The following is a 21,900-nucleotide window of genomic DNA, read 5'->3' on the forward strand; positions in this document are numbered from 1 at the left end:
AGGCAGGGCGGGAGAAAAAACGAGAGCATTCTGATGAGGGAAAGAGATAGTTCTTAAACAAAGATGTGAAAGCAAATACAATCAATTACTCCTCCTTCTGCATCTCCTGGGGCATTGTGCAGTGCATTCATTTCAATCTCCCCTTTGAACTGTTAACATCAGCATTCAGGAAGTGGAGGGAAGACTTTCAATTGGCCAGAGTATTGCTACTTGAGTCAAAGGTCCATTGCATTTCATAGTTTTCGAATAATTAACTGCAGGAAGTAAGAATGGTGTGTGCAGCTGACCCCTGATTTCGGTCATCATTGTGCATTCCATACAAGTGCGTGTTTTATATCTTCCTTATCTAATTCATCGTGCCCTATTTTGAAGAGTATGCAATATAATATTATAATTAGTTGAAGATTGTAGTCTCTTTATTTCATAGTGTGGCTAATTTTCTTCTTACAGGTGTTTTATCACAACACAGCAACCTTCTGCAAGCTGGCAAAAGAAGGATATCTGAATAGTGGCTCTGCACCTCCTTCATGCCAGCGCAGGAAGGGAGTATGAATAATATGGCAAAACATACTCCACCTCCGTTCGTTACAAGGAGACAGAAACTCATCTTGTGCTTTCAGAACGATATAACAATAGTCTGCCTTTCGCTTTGAACCTGTCTATGATCTTGGAACGCGGTGACTTTCAATATGTTTACAGTGTACAGTTGGGTTATATTATATTATATTTTATTATTTTATAATATATTATTATATTATATGTGACACATATTTTGAACCTTGTAAAATGTTAATGCATGCACAGATATTAAGATACTGTCTTTTTTGGTATGATCTCTATTGTGCATAGATAATGACTAATACTGTATTTTTGTCTAACGGACCAAGATTTTTCAGCAAGCATTAAAAAGAAACGAATTCCTACAACTTATGCCAAGTGCCATAGTGTACGTACGGATCAGTAACTATTATTGAATTACGAGAGATAAACACGCTAGAAAATAAACTGTAATTTGTGAAAACTTTTAGAGAGGTAATCATCTACAGTTTTTTATGAATCTTGAATTTCTGATGGGGTTATAAGAAAACTATAAGTTACTTGTGCAGAGCATCAGTTGATGTTACTTAGGTTAGCTGGCCAAGTAAAGATATTTTAAGCTATATAGAAGTGGTAACATATGAGCAGGTACTGTAGAAAACATAAAGCATTGAGTGAAAACTACATTCATGCCATGCCAGTGAAAATACATGTGCCTCAGAAAAACCTTCTACTGGGAGCATTCCTGCTAATAACCTTCTATTTACACATGCATTAGTCCATGTCAAAGGGCAAATTTCATGGTATTACCACAGTACATGCTAGCTAGACACAGTAATATAATTTAAATTTCTATCCTAATTCAGATTAAATGCCTCCGTTTCTAATTCCTATACTCAGGCAGAAAAAGGGTTGGCATAGTCAGTCAATCAGTCAAAGTTTTTTATTCGATGAAAGCAAATGACTATCAAAGATACAATATAAGTACATTCTTAAATTTCATCAAGAAAAGTTCAAACATATTCGATCACGCTGGATATTAAAAACACATTTTCAAAAAGATGGATGCAAACTAAAAACATCTGACCTCTGACCTATAGCACATTGCATAAAACATGCATCTGAAAAGCACAAACTTGGTGATGAAAGTGATTGTAAAAAGACCATAAACCCCGTGCATTATCTAAAGTTCGCCTCCCTTAAAAGAGGGAAAATAAAGAGCTTTTTCAGTGGTGAGCAAAATGTACACAATATCATAAGGTTCAACATTCTTTGTGCATGAGAACCGTCGCAAGGGCAAACAGGCAAATTTTTTAAATAGGTACTGTGCACTGGATAGGCCGAAAGGAAGTGTATATCGTTCAACCTCAGTCTGGTCTGCAGAAATCTATGGTTCTTGTTCACATGAGATAAGGTTCGGTACCGGGAGTAGTGCAAATCAGATCATAGGTCAAACTGTAGTTTTCTCGAAACACTGTGCAATCTTGCCTTACTACACTTGGTCATAAAAGTTTCCTTAATAGATTTAGAGAAACTGAAGAAAAATTGTGTGATTTCTCAAAAAAATCTGATAGATTCAGCTGCAGAATACAATAACCAAGGGATCTTTAAGATTGTGTCTATTTTAAGACAGTCAAGTTAAAACTGACCGATTTAAAAAAGTATCATTCTTGGTCCATATCTTTAGCCACAATAAAAGTAGTTGAAATTTGATTTGATCCTTGATATAATCTAACCCCACACTTCTGTGTGGAAAATATGGGTACAAATAGGTTTTGGTGTGGCCAACAATCTTTAATAAAACCATTCCTGACCCTCTGCAACTCTGGGTAATCCCTAATGCCTCACCGTCCAGCCCCATAGGTAACATTAGAAAAATATTTTGCCATGTAAAAGGTCATAGGTTCCCTCCTGTGTCTGTCGTCAAGTCTGGATTAAAAGCTTAAGACAGCCTATGTACTTCTCGCAAGAGCAACAGCTTTGGCCATATTCATGGGCCCACTCTAAGTTTGCGGTCAAAGAAAATCCCCAGATAAGGATATGAGGGGATTGTGCTAATTTTCTTGTTGTTGGCAGTTGTTAGACCTGACAGGCTTACACCCCTAACTTGTTGCCTGCCTCCCTCCACTTTTTAGATACTGTTTTTGCTGGTTTTAAGATTCTGCACACTTTAACACTGCTAACCAGAGCTAAAGTGCATCTGTTTTCTCCCTTTAAACATGGTAACATTGTATCATACCCAAATGCACTATTTAATGTACTTATAAGTCCCTAGAAGAGTGTACTATATGTGCCCAGGGCCTGTAGATTAAATGCTACAAGTGGGCCTGCAGCACTGATTGTGCCACCCACTTAAGTAGTGCCTTAACCTTGTCTCAGGCCTGCCATTGCAAGGCCTGTGTGTGCAGTTTCACTGGCAATTCGACTTGGCATTTTAAAGTATTTGCCAAGCCTAAAACACCCCTTTTCCTACACATAAGACACCCATAAGGTATTCCCTAGATGACCTAAAGGGCAGAGTGCTGTGTAGGCAAAAGTCAAGACATGTACCTGTGTAGTTTACATCTCCTGGTAGTGTAAAACTTCTAAATTCGTTTTTTACGCTGCTGTGAGGCCTGCTCTCTTCATAGGCTAACATTGGGGCTACCCTCATACAGTATTTGAATAGTAGCTGATGATCTGAAAGGAGTAGGAAGGTCATATTTAGTATGGGCAGAATGGTGATATAAAATCCTGCTGACTGATGAAGTTGGATTTAATATTAGTTTTACTATTTAGAAAGTGAGCATTCCTCTGCACTTGTGCCTTACAATCCACGTCTGGCTGGGTTTAGTTCACAGCTCCTAGTGCATTGACTTAGACATACCCCAAACTCAGGATACTCAGCCTCACTTGCATACATCTGCATTTTAAATGGGTCTTCCTGGTCTGGGAGGGTGGAGGGCCTGACACTTGCATGTCAAAGGTCAGTAGCCTACCCTCACACAAAGGACTGCCACACCCCCTACTGGGACCCTGGTAGACAGGGTTGAACTGAAAGGGGACCTTGTGCACTTATAAGCCACTCTTTGAAGTCTCCCCCACTTCAAAGGCACATTAGGGAATATAAACATGGCCTCTGTTCCTACCAACTCAGAAACTGGAACCAGAACCAGCATCCTGCCAAGAAGAACTGCCTGGCTGCCCAAAGGACTCACCTGTCTGCTTTCTGTGAAGGACTGCTGCTTTGCTGTTGCTATGCTGTCTTGCTACTCTCTGGCTTTGGTGAAGAAGTGCTCTCCAAGGGCTTGGATAGTGCTTTCCTCCTGTTCCCTGAAGTCTCAGGACCAAAATGACTTCATCTCTACAAGAAAGACTCCTTGTGTGGCGAAATTCAACACACAGCCTGTGAAAAACGATGTACAGCCTGCACTTGGTGAAAATTTCACTGCACGCGAAACCGGAACAACGCAGCCTGACTTCTCAATGAGAAGATCCACGCAGAGCCATTGTAGCGACCAGAAATTCGACGCACGGCCCACTGGATCGACGCACAGCCGAGCTGGAACGATGCAGCCCGACTTCCAGAGAGGAATCGACGCAGTGCCAGCCATGCGGTAGAAAATTTGCTGCAACACCCACTGGATCGATTCAGACCCTGGGATTTCGTCCTGCCAGCGCAGGAAATCCACGCACTGTCCCCGGGGCGTCTGAAAACCCCTCAACCCGAAGAGAATCCACAACGAGCACCAGAAATCGATGCACAGCCGTCCCTGCATGATGACGTATCGCTGTGTGCGGCCTGAGGAATCGACGGACACCCCTTTGTTTCCACGTATGTCCTCCTCTGTGGTTATTTGCAGAGATTTGTCACGCGAACCAGGTATTTTGTGCTTGAAAGAGACTTTGTTTGCATTTAAAAGACACTTTATATCACTTTTCAGTGATATCTCAACATTTACTTAGTGCATCTTTAATCGTTTTTGACCTGCATCTTAGCAGATAAATTTATATATTTTTCTAAAGACTGTGTGGTGTATTTTTGTGGTGCTATATGGTGTTATTGTATGGTTTATTGCACAAATACTTTACACATTGACTTCTAAGTTAAGCCTGACTACTCAGTGCCAAGCTACCAGAGGGTGAGAGCAGGATAATGTCGATTGTGTGTGACTTATTCTGACTAGAGTGAGGGTCCTTGCTTGGACAGGGGGTAACCTGACTGTCAACCAAAGACCCCATTTCTAACAACAGTGAAATAAGTAACTTCCTTTTTCAGGGAACCCTTAATCATAATGTGACTTTTGCCCTGCTTAAGTGTGAAATCACAGCTTGCCATGAAAGTACAAAAATAATTAAGCAAACGCTATTAAGCAATTGCAATCCTAACTGTGTCATCAGTGTAAATCGTGCCGGGACACAACAATCTCCTGCCAGCAGACAAACGATGTTAATATTTAGCACGTATTTGTCCACACTGTTGATATGTATAGAAAAAAGAAAAGGAGCGAAGACACAGCCTTGGCTTACTCCTCTAGCTAAGCTATAAGCTCTGTTTGTCTCCCAGCCAGGACCAAACCTCACACTGGCAGTTACTTCAGAGTATAATTGCCTCAGAGTTTGGATCTATTAACAGAGTCAAATGCAGAAAAAAAGGTCCATTAAAGTGAAGTATATCTTCTTTTCCTTGGCCAATGTATATTTGTTTATCACAGGGTAAAGTTGAGACATTGCTCAACTGTCCCAAGGCCAGTATGAAAGCCAAATTGCAAATCAGGGGAATATTATTTTCAATGGCCCAAATTTGAAATCACTCTAAAAAGATTCTACCCTTTATTTTTGTTGTACAATTGATTAGTGATATCCAGCAGTAGCATTGTGAATTCCATTTGCATCCCTTCTTAAAAATGAGCATAGGACCAAGCTTTAGGGGGACCAGTAGTTAACAAGGACATGAATATATTCATCATAAAAGGGGCCTATAGAGGCATAGTTGATTTAAAAAGATCCACAGGTATCCTATTCGACCCTGGTGCTTTTCCAACTAGCCATCTATTAGTAGTGTCTATAACATCTTCTACACCTATATCCAGGCCAGCAAAAAAGGGAAGATGAGCATTCACTGCAATAGAATACTTGTCTTGTGTTTCAGTGGTAAAAAACTTTCAGAGGGGGCAGAAGCTGAGTTAACCTGGGTAAAATGCCTGGCGCAGTAATCTGGAGTAACCACCTAGTCAAGGCCTGTATCATGAGAGTGGTCAAAGTAGTTCTAGTTAACAGTTTGGCAGAACAGATTGTTGCCTTTGAGGGCACTGGCCGTGATTAAAATTTGGAAAAAATTCCCTCCATTATTACAGTTTTGAAACCCAGTAGAATATTATTTTACTCCTTACTATTATTGCACACCAACTCAGGGTCACTGGGTGCTGCTTTAGGTGCTTTCAGTAAGTGGATTTAGCCTTTGAGCAGTTAGAGTCAAACCATTTAACCTGTTTCTTTTTAATTATATCTTTAGTGATGATAAATTCCCAGCTCCGTCACAAATTAATCCAAAACTAGCAATCATACCCCCGCTGTCACTATTCTCATTGAGACGCATTAACAAAGTCAGAGTAAGTAGTAGCCACTAAATCAGAAAGGATTTGATCCTTATCAATTAAGGACTAGCTCATTAGCATCACTTTATTGCCGGAATACACCAACAGTAATAGATTCCTCTTGACCTGAGCTTTTTCAAAAAAGGAACTATGGTTCAAGATTGCTGAAAATTTGTGGTCACTATGCACAAATTGTAGGATTACATATTCTTCTATCCATCTCCTAAGATCTGGAGACAACAACAAAAAATCAATTAGGTGGGAACATTCAATCCCAATAAAAGTAGACTTGTATTGGGACTTAAACCTGGGTCCGCAGTCTGAGAATCAAAGGCAAAATTACAAATTGTTTTTTGTTAGGCGTCAATTGAGTTCCTCTCCAAAAAGGCTCACAAAAGTGTGTAATACAGCCTCCTGTGCTGAAGAAGCCACATTGTCATAGTCTATTATATGCAAAAGTGCATAATATGATATGTTGTTACAACTTCTGCGGAGTGAAAAGGCACTATCATCTACTCCCCACAGTGAACAATAGTAATGAATAGCAAATTACACTCTGAAAAATTATCACTTGTAAATTATTTATGACTACAAAACGCTACTCACTCTTGCTGAATCTATGCTAATCATGCCTATCAGCAGCCACATAGCTGAAATTCAAGCTGGGGAGAGTCATCAAGTACATAAGATATCCTGCAGCCTATTTGATTTGACTGTCTCTTTTACCAGACTTTCTGGGATTTTTTCCCTCAAATTCTCAACGTTCTACAATATACGGCTGTCTATATATATTACTTATCATGTGGACATTTCTCTAGTCTGACGTTCTTAATCACTCTTCCTCTACACTGATCACTTGTTGGTAAAACGACATCTGCAACTACTTCTATTTAATGAGCCGTAGGTCAAAGTATGCCAAGAAACACATTGGCAAACCAAGAAATCCAGGAAGTGGATGAGCAATGTCAACTCTGTAGCCGATTGTCATTGTAAGGATAATGTCATGTTATAAATCACCTCTCTGAATAGACATTTAAATGGACCTGTTGGAATGGCAATTTTAATGTAGTATTGAAGAACTGACTATCAAGTAGACTCCAGCCCATCCTCTGCAAGCTTTAAGAGGGATGATGAAACTGCACCTCGCTATGCTGCTCAATACCTTCTTCATGTAATTATAGTATCTGTAGTAGTGTCTACTTTTTATTATGCCAGAGCTGTTTATGCTTTTATGTTTCTGAAACATGATTTTGAAAATGGACTAATGACTATTGCCTTCATGTGTCACTGCATTTCCCTATAGACACTGAGTGGGAAAACCTTTTGGTGGATCAACCTGTCCACTTAAACATGTCCCAACAGAATCTCCCAGGACCTCAAACTAGCATCATGACAAAGCATTGTCACAGACAAATGCAGATGCCTACTTTCACCACATTATCTTAGCAGTCATGGAGTAAGAACGCCTCAGTTTAGCCCCAAAAAGCAGAATGCTGAACTGCTGCATAATGTTGTATCCATAGATGTATGGTACTAGAATACCAAATAAAAATAGCTGATAAACATTTGTGTACTAAAAAACAGGTTACAAAAATATCGCCCCATAGAAATTGATAACAGAAACACTACATTCAATGAGACAAAGATTTTGTAAAGGATATTTAGGTCAAATAATATGCGCACATCCACTTACAGCAAATAGGCTTTTGCACTTTTCAGACATTAAACACTTTTTTCAGCATATTCTGAAATCTAAGTGCTGTTTATGATTCACTTGACGTTTCAATGAAAATTGAGCTGCAACAACATTCCAAATATTGTTGAATGTGACCACAGTCTTCATTCCATCTTCATTTTATGGTATTTACAGAAGGAATGTGATGATGCAGTCAGAGTCTAACTAGTTGGTGCTCTGCTGCTGCTGACTCATGATTGAGAGATTTGGTGGCTCTAGATAGATGCTGCCTGTTAGAAATTGGGTTACTGGATGACTGGGGCTGGAGCCCCGGTCAAGCAGCAACCACAACTCTAGTCAGGGTAAGTGTTAGGCAAGCCTGGTATTAACTTGCGCTCACTCTCCGGTAGCTTGGCACATAACAGTCAGGATTAACTTACAGCAGTGTCTATAGTATTTGCATAACAGTTCAAACAGTAAAGCAGTGAAAACACCACACAAAAAAATTCAAAACCAGGTTAGAATTAAAGAGCAGAATTTGATAAACAAAACAAGACAAAAATGCCAAAAATCCAATAAGTCAAACTTGTGCTATGAATTTTTAAAGAATAAACTGTAAAATAGCACTTAGAAGCAACCTGGGTTATCTGGTCTTCTCAGACTGGGACAAAGTCAAAGGTTCAGGCCAACCATGATGGAACACAGCTAGCTAGAGGGACAAAGGGAGGTCTGCCGTACCTAAAATCCTGCTTTCAGAGAATTGCGTGGTTCTGAAACATAGATGCACAGTGCATCCGAGACAATTTGTCAGTTCCGAGAAGCAACAAGGCTGTGGTGCAAGGTCCTGTTATGTCTTCGGCTATGATATCATCGACAGGGCTTGGGATACAAAGGCCAGTGTCAGGCATGCATTGCACAGCTGAGGTGATGCCTCTGTTCCTATGAGTGCAGAGGCTGTGATGCCGAGCTGTATCTTTGTCGTTGTGGCTGCAGTCGAAGAAGGCTGTGAAGAGCTTGCACCGGGGAAAGCGTCACACAGTGGTATTTCCGAAGGTGATCGGCTGGTCCCAAGATACAGTAATTGGAGTCTGTAACATCGGTTCTGATCAACGCCGTAGTGGCGATGCTCCGGTTATGATCCATGCAGCATCAGCAACAGAGCAGTTCTGCTCTCACAGCAGAGGATGTGTCAGCTCTGCTGGAGCAAACACCTTAGGCCCACTTAAAATAGTCCAGGCCTAGGGTAGCAGCACATAAAAAGGCAAAACTAATAGGTGGCAGAGTCCTGGTGCAGGAGTGTGTTCTGAAGTCTTTTATGTGCCTCAGACTTTAGATTAGGAGCTGAGCCAGCTAGCTCTTGGAGTCACACTGGTTTCAAGTGAAGTAAGACCAGTCCTTCTCACCCAGACAGAGGAACAGCAGGTAGCAGGGCAGCACAGCAAGCCATGAGTATGGCAAAGCAGAAGTCCATCAGAGTGGCAGTCCTTTAGGAGCACAGCAATCCTTCTTCCATGGCAGAGTAGTCACAGGTCCAGAAGTGTACTGAGCTGGTGGTTTCAGAGGTCCAGTACATATAACCAGTTGGGCCTTTAAAGTGGGACAGGCTTCAAAAACAGGCCAGTGTAGTGCACAGAGGTCCTTCCCTTCCTGCCCTGGCTCCAGACTCACTGCAGTGGGTTTTGCAGCCCCTTGAGTGGGGACAGGACAAGGCCTACTCAGGTATAAGTAAGGCTTTGCCCAGTTCCTCCCTTCCATCCTCCCAGGATGGCCTATCATGTCACACCTAAGACTTCCTTGTGTATGGCTGTTTAAAGCGAATATACAAAGCTCAGCTGTCACCCACCCAGACAAGTGATAGGAGACAGGCTGTAAACATTAAATGACTAAAGACAGAAAATGCCAACTTTCTAAAAGTTTGGAATTGCAATTTAAAATCTGACTTCAACATAAGTCAAAAGTCAACTTAAGCACTTTGACTGTGAAACATCACAAGCTCAGGAAATTCAATAAACATTTACTGTTGATCAGCCTAGCTTTCACGAGGTAACACAACATTTTAAATCGTGATTCCAGAGACACCAAACTGGAAATGGTGATTTCTTCCAGATTGTGAATCACACTTAAAAGATATAATAAAGTAATTCAAGTGTTATTCTATGGGAGAGATAGGCCTTGCTGTAGTGAAAAATTACTTTGAGAGTACATGTCCTATCTTTTAAATACATTGCATCCTGCCCTCTGGGTTGTCAAGGGTCTAACTTAGGAGTGACTTAAATGTATAAACAAGCATTTGCAATACAATGGGTCTCACGTTTGCTGGAGTTAAAGCTATTAGCATTGTAAACTCCTAACCGGACTTTACTTGCCACATAGACTGAAAATGAAAAGTAATACAGTTTCACATAAGTGAGCTGATGGCCGCCATGAGCGAGAAGCAGACACTCAAAAGGAAACAGAAGTTCGCTCGATGTGAAACATACTGGCAAAAGTGCAATCATCCATGTAACCGGCAAAAGTGCAAGTATCCATGTAACAGGGTCAATGTCATGCAAAGTGCTCTACTACTTCCCCAACGACATGGCCCTGCCTGTGAAATTAAAAGAAAAAGTAGTCCAGAAACTATGCTGAAAACATGGAACCTCGCATGTTTTCAGTAGTTGACCGGTGTGCTCGAGGAGGGCTAAACACCGGAAAAGGCATGACGTATACATGCCATTCACTGATGAAATCAAGCGAATTTTAAAAGGCAAGCCCACAAACCCAAGAAACTGATGGGTCTGAGGTGGACATGGTTAAAATCCCACAGAGATATTACAACAGGGACAGAGCTTTGTTTGTTCAACCCTAAAAAAGAAGGTTTGGCAAAATGGTTATTTTCCAGTGCAAAACTGCACCCTGATTTTCTGTAAGAGGGTGGCACAATCAGTGTTTCAGGTCCATAAGTACCATTTAATTTACAGGTACTTGTCATATTCAGAGCACTTTACTAGGAACTTATCAGAAAATTAAATATTCCAAATGGGCATCAGTCAATATTGCCATGTTTAGGGGAGAGAGCACAAATATATTAGAACTGATTTACAGTGGTAAAAAGGGTATGACAAATGGAGGAGGTAGGCAAAAAGATGAGGGGGTAGATAACCCAAAGGCTTTCAGATCTAACACTGCCACAAAGCAACTAAGTGGCTTGAAATTGTTAAGGGTGGTTTGTTGCTGTAGTAGCAGAGAGGCTTGATGGGTGTGGCTGAGAAAGTTATGGCAATGCCTTTGCTTAGTTGCCCTGGTTCTGGTGTGGCCTGAGAGAGTGTTAAAGTGTTGGAGACTCATTAACATAGCAGTGATGGCTGCTTTCTGCTCTAGACTGTCTCGTGGTAAAGCAAAATCGCACTAAAAATAACACATCTTTTATTTATACTCGATACAATTTCCTTTGAGGTGGAATTCCGGTAAAACCTTGGCAAGAATTCTTTTGTATGGGGAAATTCTACCTAAATACGATAAATAAATGAAAAAAATTAATATATAAATAAATAAATAAATAGAAGTCTACTTGACAAGTCAACTATGAAACATCACAGTCTGATGAAATCAGATAAACATTTGCTGTTTGATCAACCTAGCTTTCACGAATTAACACAACTGTAAGACCTGCCTTTTGCCCTCAAGCAAATTAGAAAAAATGTATGTGAACGTAGCCGTTTTCAATTGACACACCTAGAATTACATACAGCATACACCCACATGAACCTAAAGCCCTAAATTAGAACTTCTATTTTACATTTACAAGATTAACTAAGCTAAGCGGGAATAAAGGTACAGCTAAATATGTTTCTGATCAATACATTAGTAAACAGGTTTACAGTGCAAGGTGCAGCAGCAACTTCATCCGGTTCCCACATCAATTACAGTTCATGCCTTAATTCTAATAGATTAACTGGTTGGACTGGGCAGCCTATTAATCATTTTGATAGCATGGGTTCCCACTTGGGGTAATATAGATTTTTACGGTACATTTTGATTCCTCTCTGGTGAGAGAGCGTAATTGCCCACAGCCTGCATGGCACCAGTGAAACTGTATCAACTAAGTAAAAGAGCATGCTCATAAAAGGAGGCTTTAATATTAAGTATTCTTAAAAAGTAATCCATTTGAAACAAATAGAAATAAGCAAAATATGATAAATCTGCTAGTTGAACGGTGTTTTCAAGTATTTTATTTCACTAGTTTATTTTACTAAACTTAAAACAATAAGCATATACTTCTATCTTTATTTACGTGTATATCTGTATTTAACATAACATTCATAGGTTAAATCCTCTAAAAGAACTGTTGTACATGGTAACAAATTGCTCATAAGAAATTGTAAATGAAACTATTTCAAGGAAGTGGTTTAGTGCTACATGATGGTTTGAGTACAGACAGGACAAAGACAACATTTAACACAAGCATCAGCGAAGTGAAAAGGACTGGCTTTAGCGTGCTAATGGATGCAGACAATTCCCAGATGTTTGCCTCTGTTCAACCTGCCTCTTTCTGTGCTTCCTATGACTTGCCATTGTTTTATCAACCAACCAGGAGGTACTACAGATCTCCATTGTCCTTTAGTGAATATGAGCAGCACCACATGCTTGTCAAATAAAACACAGCAAGAGCTACAGGAAGTACAGAAAGAGGTGGGGTGCACAGAGACAGGGCACAAATGGGTATGCATTTGCACCTGCTTGAGTTAACGTGTTCCCACATTTTCACTAGTCCTACTGATTGCGCAAATGCTTGTTCGTGAAGCAGAACATTAAAAGTGACGTGTTTCCTGATACAAGGATTTGCTTGACAAGAATTAATGCCAATAGAGCCTTTGATTGTATTTAACTTTATTTTGTTCTTTACAACACATTATGTGATCTGCTACAAAGTGGAAGTTTTGATTGTGTGTCACGTTGCTACTAACCAGCCTGTTTTAAGCAGAATGGCCATCGGCAAAACATTTATGTTTTTAAACACAACACCAAAAACAATGGATCTGAAAGGCTTACATTAATAATATTCTACCTTACAAAGGACAGGTCTGCCATTGTTATAACAAGAAGAGCAAAATCACCAATCTCATATTCTAATCAGTTGTTGGCTAAACCGCCAAAACAAGGTAAAATGTAGCCATTAGACAGATATGCATTTAATAAATCTACCATTCACAACTTTAATCATGACTTGAGCGAGGCAATGGGCCTTACTTACATCGCAAAGGGATTTACAACGTAGAGTCCCTTAACACAACTCCTACATTTGGTTGGATTGAATGTTTTTTGTGAGGTCGTATAAATCTATTAAAACCACCTCATTATTTTAAGGATTCCCATTCCGGGTTTCTTTATCTCAAGACTGTGAATAACTAACGATCTCTCACCATGGAAGTTTTCTCTTAGGATATGGAGACTACGTTTCCTTTTGTTCACTCATTCTCTTTTTTCTTTCAGGTTTTTCCATGCCGTGACAGACAAGAAAAAAAGGTATGACCCCATCTACTTTCAATACGGCCGGCAGTGTAATGTCATTCGAGGGCTGGCAGTCTAATGTCATCCCAGAGCTGGCAGTGTAATGTCATTCTTCTGATGGACCCTTTTCCGGCAGGCTGTCGGATGAGGCTTTCCACCTGTGGAACCAATGGGGCCTCTCTCCGAAAGAAAAAGTAAGGTCCATCTATCTCTAATGAGACATACAAACCTAGGGCTTGGCACCAACCTCTAAATTGCGCCCAGAGTCTCTTCCACTAAATTGCTGAAGAGCAGGAGTTGCTAACCCAGACTACTTCTGCTTGCCTGTTTCGATGCATGTAAGCACACTAATCACCTCATCCATCCAGTTTGCCTTAGTTCATGGAATAATTTAACAATTCATCGATTTCAGTACCACCGAGTTCACCCATCAGTTTATCATTCTTGATGGTTATGAAAACATCCGTTTCAGTGTGCCGTTGAACAAGCACATTTAACAAATTATTCTGAAATGAGCTGTATGCAGTGACTTGTTTAGATAAAGGTTGATTTATCAGCACATTGGATATAATCATCATTCTTCCATGCCACCGTTCATGTCTCTAAGATCTGAATGTTAAGCAAACACATGAAACTACTGTATAACATATCTATCTACCCATCTATATATCTATCTATCTATCTAGTGACTTGTTGAGATAAAGGCTGATTTATCATAACATGGATCATCATCTTTCTTCCATGGGCCCGTTCATGTCCCTAAGCTATGAATGTTAAGCAAGTACATAAAACTACTGCTCTCTCTCTCTCTCTCTCTCTCGCTCTCTCTCTCTCTCTTTCCCCAAAAGGTTATAGCTAGGACATAGATTTAAGTAAACCTTAGAAATACACACAAAAAACAGAAAGGTTACCTGGATGTTAGTACAGATTTCTAAAATTAGTCGAGGGAACATTCCCGAAATTATTAATGCCATCAATATACATCCAACATGGACACAGACCCATTTAAGGGTGATATGATGCTTTTTATGTTCTTTGCTATAAATGTTCATGTCCCAGCAGCAAGTAGCCATCTTCACATTGTTAAAGTTTATTATGATTACTTTATTGAAAGTAGCTGTAAAAATGAGAGATCATGGCGAATTTGCCAGTGTCCCACTGGTTTTGAACGTAGTGGTGTGTGCATTCTCCAATATGTGTGTTGGACTTTTGCTTATGCAGGGTCATCCCGAATCTTTTTGCCTCCTGCCTCCTATTTTTTTCTGACCTGTTGCTGTTGGCTTTTGAACTCTGAGCACTTTCCCACTGCTAACCAGTTCTAAAGTGCATATGCTCTCTGTGTAAATTGTATGTAATTGGTTTATCCATGATTGGCCTATTTGATTTACTAGTAAGTCCCTACTAAGGTGCACTAGAGGTGCCAGGGCCTGTAAATCAAATGCTACTAGTGGGCCTGCAGCACTGGTTGTGCCACCCATATAAGCAGCTCTGTAATCATGTCTCAGACCTGCCATTGCAGTGTCTGTGTGTGTATTTTTACACTGTAAACTCCACTTGGCAAGTGTACCCACTTGCCAGGCCTAAACCTTCCCTTTTCTTACATGTAAGGCACCCCTAAGGTAGGCCATAGGTAGCCCCAAGGGCAGGGTGCAGTGTATGGATAAGGTAGGACATATAGTAATGTGATTTATATGTCCTGACAGTGAAATACTGCCAACTTCGTTTTTCACTGTTGCAAGGCCTGTCTCTCTCATAGGATAATATGGGGGCTACCTTTAAATATGATTAAAGTGTAGATTCCCCTAGAGAGTAGATGGACATGTGGAGTTTGGGGTCCCTGAACTCACAATTTAAAAATACCTCTTTTCGTAAAGTTGATTTTAAGATTGTGCGTTTGAAAATGCCACTTTTAGAAAGTGAGCATGTTCTTGCTTAAAGCACTCTGTGACTCTGCCGTGTTTGTGGATTCCCTGTCTGGGTCAGTTTGACAGTTGGGTTGTTTTTCACCTCGCACTAGACAGTGACACAAAGGGGGCTGGGGTGTAACCTGCATTTCCTGATTAGCCATCTCTGCTAGGAGGGAGGGGTGGAGTGGTCACACTCATCTGAAAGGACTGTGCCTGCCTCTGACAATGCCGACTCTAACCCCCTGGTGTGTGTCTGAGGCCTTGCCTGGGAAATGCAGGATTTCACAAGTAGGTGTGAGTCCCCTTTGAAGAAAGGTGACTTCAAAGACTAAAATGGGGTATAAGAAGGGCACCCAAATCTACAGACTTTAGAAACACTTCTGAAACCAAGAGGAACCTCTGCCTGGAGAAGAGCTGATAGCTGAGGAAGAAGAGCTGCCCTGCCTGTGACTGTGCTTTGTGGAGCTATCCTGCAGTTGCTGCTTCTGCCAGAGTAAGAGGGCAAAGACTGGACTTTGTGTGCCTTCCATCTTGTGAAGAAATCTCCAAGGGCTTGATTTAGAGCTTGCCTCCTGTTTGAAGTCTCAGGGACAGCAAAGACTTCTCTCTGCCAGCACCTGGAGTCTCTGGAGAGACTCCTGCTCTGACAAGTGGTGCCCTATCCAGTCCCTGGGCCCTTGAAAGGAAAGCTGATGGAATCCAAGGAAATCGACTTCGGACGACTTCGGACCGATGCCGCTGCTGAATCCGGTAACGCCGCCTGCACCTGACGCTGTGACCGCTGGAACGCCACGCTCTTCGCAGGCCCGACGCCGCAGCAGCCCCGCTGAAGTCCGCGACTCCGTGGAAGTCGCCGCACCACATCGTGACCGACGCCGCTCGAAGTGCGCGGATTCAACGTTTCGCACGGATGCCGCGATCCCCGACTTCGCGCATCGGCTTGTTTTCACTCTTCACCAAAGGTTCTGTACTTGGGGGTCTACACGACTCCGTGTCCGACGCCGCTGGTGTCGGCTTGTTGGGAACGACTCCGTCACGACGCCGTGCTAAGATCTCATCGAAGCATTTTTGTTTCTAAGCGCTATTTTTTAGTTTAATCTTTAAAAATGTATAACTTGACTTGTGTATGTCGGATTTTTGTCGTTTTGGTCTTGTTTTGTTTAGATAAATATTTCCTGTTGTTCTAAACTGGTGTTGTGTCATTTTGTAGTGTTTTCATTACGTTACTGTGTGTGTTGGTACAAATACTTTACACCTAGCACTCTGAAGTTAAGCCTACTGCTCTGCCAAGCTACCAAGGGGGTAAGCAGGGGTTAGCTGAGGGTGATTCTCTTTTACCCTGACTAGAGTGAGGGTCCTTGCTTGAACAGGGGGTAACCTGACTGTCAACCAAAGAACCCATTTCTAACAATGTGTAATATATATTGTTAGTCTTGGCATCATTGGCATAGGCTTCCCCTAACATTTTGCCTCTGCTTCCCATGTTGTTGTTGTGTGCCAGACTTTGTTTTTGATGTTTTTGATGCTCTGGGCACTTTACCACTGCTAACCAGTGCTGAAGTGCAAGTGCTCCAATGTAAGATGTATGTGTAAATTGGCTTATCCATAATTGGAATAATTGATTTACCAATAAGTCCCTAGTAAATTGCACTAGAGATACCAAGGGCCTGTAAATCAAATGCTACTAGTGGGCCTGTAGCACTGGTTGTGCCACCCACATTAGTAAACGCCCACCCACCAGCAAACATGGCTCAGAGCTGCCACTGCAGTGAATGTGTGTGCAGTTTTAAACTGTCAATTCCACTTGGCAAGTGTACCACTTGCCAGGCCTAAACCTTCCCTTCTTATACATTTAAGGCCCTCCTAAAGTAGATCTAAGATGGGTCTAGAATGAGTGTCTCCAGGGTCAGTAGCACTGGCCACATTATCTTCCTTGAGAAGCAATTGAGAGACCCTGGATAGTTTCCCAGTGATTTTTGTGAATTTGCTCTTGACTCCACTGACACACAGGTGCTCTTTACCTAGCGGAGAAGCCGTGGGACCTGGGGAGTGTGGCAGGGATAGTTATTTGCTTGCTGGCTGTGGAGGGGTTATGGAAGACACTCCCCTCAAGCAGAACACAGCATCAGGAACCCAAGCAGAGGAAATATATGGCAAGAGAGGAGCAGAATCATGCTCCCCAGCTAAACGTAACCCTTAGAGGCTGGAGAAAGTGTGTCTGGTGACTTGAGCTCACCACCAAGAGCAAGATAACACCATGATTATGAAATCAGCCCTACAAGGCCAGAGAAAATAAGAAGGGAAGTATGGCACCTAGGGTGACCAGGTCAAGAATAGAACGAGAAGCACTCTGTTCCAGGTTTCATAAATCCCCCCGGGAGACCAATGTCATCACATGTCAAATCTGACAAAGGTGGCAATATCGTGCTTCTCACCAGAGAGATGTATATCAGAGAAGCCATGTGCCAGGTGGTAATAATACATGCAATGAGGTCATCAGTTGAGAGACCCATGCTAAGGGTGTCACAGACAACTGGGACAAACTTGGCTCAATTAAAGGGAGAAAGTTCTCCTAGAGTGGGAAGAGTGCAGTTATCTTAAGAAAGAATTCCCCAAGCTGCCTGTATCCTACCTCCTTCCCAAAGTCTACAAGAACACATTCAGTCCCCCTGAAGACCCTTTGTGTCCTCCAGGGGCAGTGCCTTGGAAAACATATTCAAATACATGGACCATTTCCTCAGAGACTTTGTCACTGACCTTTCATCCTATGTGAGGGACACAAAGGACTTCCTAGGGAAACCTGAGGGTCTATGTTGGGACAGGAACTTCATTTTCACGATGATGGATGTCAGCTCATTACATATTATCATTGAGCATGAAAAGGGCATCCAAGTCAACATTTTCTATGTGCTAGATCCTTGAAATACCTTGCCCATATGGAGATGATTCTTGAGATGATCTGTCCCTGTTTATCTAACAATATTTTTCTCTTCAATGATACTCTCCACAAACAAGTACTCTGTACTGCCAAGGGAAAAACAAATTCTCCCAGTATTTTGAACCTGCTCACAGGTTGTTGGGAGGACGAGCTATTCAGTAACACTAAGGCTTATACTGACTTTGAGCAGGTTGTACTTTGGCTCAGGCACATTGACGACCTGTTCATCATCTGGAAAGGAACTGAAGAGTTGGCTGTGCTCATCGTCAACAGACTCAATAACAACCAGCACTTCATCATCTCCACCCACATTATCAGCAGCACTATGGTGGAGTACCTAGACATTAGGGTAAAGATCATTGAGAGTGAGGTTCACACCAGTTTCTTAAATAACCCCACTTCACCATGCCCTCAGTAGACATCCTGGCACCCTCAGATAGAGTATTTCATACACAACTGCAATGTTAACAATGCAAACCTCAAGGAAGAAGTGATCATGATAAATAGGTTCAAGGAACAACATTACTCACAATTAATCCTCAAAAGAGACACCAAGAGAATTACAATTTTCATTGGGGAACACACATTATTTGACAACACAACAAATCCTGACCCTGATACATTCATTAAAACTAGAGTATTGATGACCTTTACCAATGACTTCAACAACATCCATCACATACTTGCTAAACACTGGGACTTACTCAAAAGTGACCCCATCATAGGGCATTCTGTAGGTGAGAGACTCAGGATCAATTTAAGCGAGAGACATAGCCATAGAAACATACTAGTTTCCAGTGACATCGCACTCACGAACAAGATGAAAGGACAGAAACAACAATGCTTCTTCCCTTGCGGTCACTGCATAGCATGTAAGAACAGTAGCAGCAGAAAGGACTACCCAATTCCCAAAGGTGGTAAGAATCATAAGATCACACAGCTCCTGCAATTCCCAATTTGTGATTTATTTCTTAGAATGCCCATGCCTACTAAGATATGTAGGTAGCATCACTCTGGTGATAAAGAAAAAGGTCCTGGAACACATCAGAATCATCAACAAATGTGATGCTCATTACACATTAGGAGAAGCACTACAGAGACAGTAACCTACTCAATTTCCTTGCCATACAGCAAATTCATATAACCCCATAGGGGAAGAGAGGATACTAAGGCTCAGGAAAATGGAATCCAGATATATCCTGGAGCTATACAAAAAAGTCTAGTGGGGTCTCAATCTTGACCAGGAATTGGGTGTGCACTTATATTTTGAGGGATTTTATGGGCTTGCTTGCATGTGCCCTTCGTCCTATGCTAATCTGTGATCTATGCCTGCTGTTGTTGCATTTTTAATCATTTTTATTTATGTTTTGTTACAAGAGGAAAGGAAGGGGTTCTCGAGCATGAGATGTGGAGCCATCTGGATGGGTCCCCTACCCTTTACTTCACCTTCTTTGTCTTGGGTAGATGTGCCCATCACAGGAAAGGCTGTTTTTCTTTTTCAGTTTTTTTCACTTTGTTCTCACTTTATTTCTCTTAAAATTCCGATTTTTATATTGTTTCTTTTGAGAACTAAGATGTTTTACATAGGGTTAGTTTGCATTTAGAATAGATAATTTATGGTGACTTATCTAGCATTTACTACAGATTTGCACAATGATTACATACTGGGACCAATAAGTACCGGATTGACTGTTGGTTAATGTATAGTATTGTTAGACAATGTATTCTATTACTGTGTCACATACTATGTATGCACTATGTTTGAAAACCATGTCACCCTTGAAGACTTAGAGACACTTACAACAGATCTGTACTATGTTTACATACCAGGACAAACACGTACTAGTGCGCTTGGGCCTGACTGTTGGTTATTGTATAGCGTTGTTATACAATGATTCATGGTACTGTGTCTCATTTTGCAATTACATCATATTTGGGACCATGTCACACTCAGAGACTGATCACTTTTTTCTGTTCCCTGTTTCTACCATCAGGCTTGCCAAACTCCTTTACACTAGTGCGCCGCCCTCCATATACACATTCGGCTCAACCCCTCTTGTGAAAGGCACTTCCACTGTCACCTCTAAGCACCACTAGTGCTATCACTCCACCACATTGCAGCAGGGCGCAAACAGGGACACCCTTGTTTTAGGCAGGGTTTGCCCTTCTCTCATGTACTCCGTGCAGATGAACACCTACTCCTTACTGGGATAGGTGTTCGTAGGGTCCAGTCTACCCACTTTTAGGCCACACTCATCGGGACCACCAACCATCTGCAAGACCTCCCCAGTCACCCACTGTACAGCACATCTTGAGACTATAACACGTGGCATATATCTGATACAGCTGGTGCATGTTGGGACACACTAGTGCCATTACACACAGCATGGCTGTCCAAGTTTCAGTCTATGCATTGACTGTAATACTTTGGTTAGCTCACCACACGTTATGACCTCACTACTACTCGGCTACAATTGCTGGTATTCTTTTATTTGCATTACCCATAATGCAGGAGGTAACCACATTAAATACATTTTATGTATGTAGTGTTGCACATACATGCTGAGTCATTCCTGTCTCATGCGATGTCTGTTGTTTATTTCTATTTCTCTTATGTACACTTCCACACATTTGTTATTGCACTATGTGAGCAAGACCGAGGGTCTGTCAAGCACATCATAGAGATTTTCGTGAACTTCAGACTTCACCCCTTGTGGGTCTTGTGCTCCAGGAGGAGCTGCTTCTGCTATATATATGTGCCTTGCCAAGCACACAATTTTTATGAATAATTTTACAGCAAATGTTACAGTGATATTTTCAATGATGTTATAAAAGATGTCATACATGCTGTAATATCTGGGGTATTTAGCAGTGCATGGTGAGGAAGCAAGGTAAATTTACTTGAAATAATTTTAACTATAACAAGTGAATTTCTATAGTTTTGAACATTTAAAACGTGAGCCTAACTATAACATCCCTGTAACCTTTGCATTTTTAAGTGAATATCTTTGTTTTTTTCAATGTGAAGTAATTTTAATAACTACATGTTAATCCAACCACCTGAGTCCAACCCCCTATAATCCCCCAACCCTACACCATGCACAGCCTTTGGTGGTGCGCAGCAGGAATTGGCTGCAGGGCCTAGTCTGTGGCCAGGCTATCCGGACATGCCCTATAACCACCCAAACCTGCGCCACGCACAGCCTTCAGCTTCCCATTTCTTGCCTGCCACAAGGCCCTGCAGCCAACCCCATTAAAACAACCCAACCACTCGCCATGCACTGCCTTTGACTTGTGAAATGGGGGTTGACCGTAGGGCCTGGCCACAGGCCAGGCCCTGTGGCCATCCCCCCCGGTATCCACCCAACCTCATGCCACACACAGCCTTTGAAAGTTCAGTTAAGTTCCGAACCCTGCGTTAGCTGCTATGTGTGATGTTAGCTGTTAAATTCCAACCCCCATGCCACACCCGGCCAAAGGGGTTTGGAGTTTAAAGGGAGCAACATTAAATATAGATATCTAGGGGGGTGCATAGGACCACCAGGTCCCTAGGAACCACCACTCCAGTGGGGCTTCCTGCTAAAACATTTTGGGGAGCAAAGGGACGTTCCCTAGGTTCCAGAGACTACCACCTCCCCAGGGCAACAATCAATAAATATATGGGAGGGTCACACAAATCCACAAGTCCCAGGAACCACCACCTCCATGGGACAACATTAAAAATATGGGGTGGCAAGCACAACTCAGGCCCTTGTGACCACCACTTCTCTAGTTCTA

The 21,900-nt window shown here is 41.7% G+C and overlaps 1 protein-coding gene across 1 annotated transcript in view; it reads right to left on the minus strand.

The window, feature by feature from the left end:
* Positions 1–21,900, minus strand: part of KLHL4 (kelch like family member 4) — a 924,273-nt gene that overhangs the window by 533,353 nt on the left and 369,020 nt on the right. The gene's annotated exons all lie outside the window — the stretch shown is intronic.

Source organism: Pleurodeles waltl, chromosome 2_1, assembly GCF_031143425.1.
Source record: "Pleurodeles waltl isolate 20211129_DDA chromosome 2_1, aPleWal1.hap1.20221129, whole genome shotgun sequence".
In the NCBI taxonomy this organism is placed as follows: Eukaryota; Metazoa; Chordata; class Amphibia; order Caudata; family Salamandridae; genus Pleurodeles; species Pleurodeles waltl.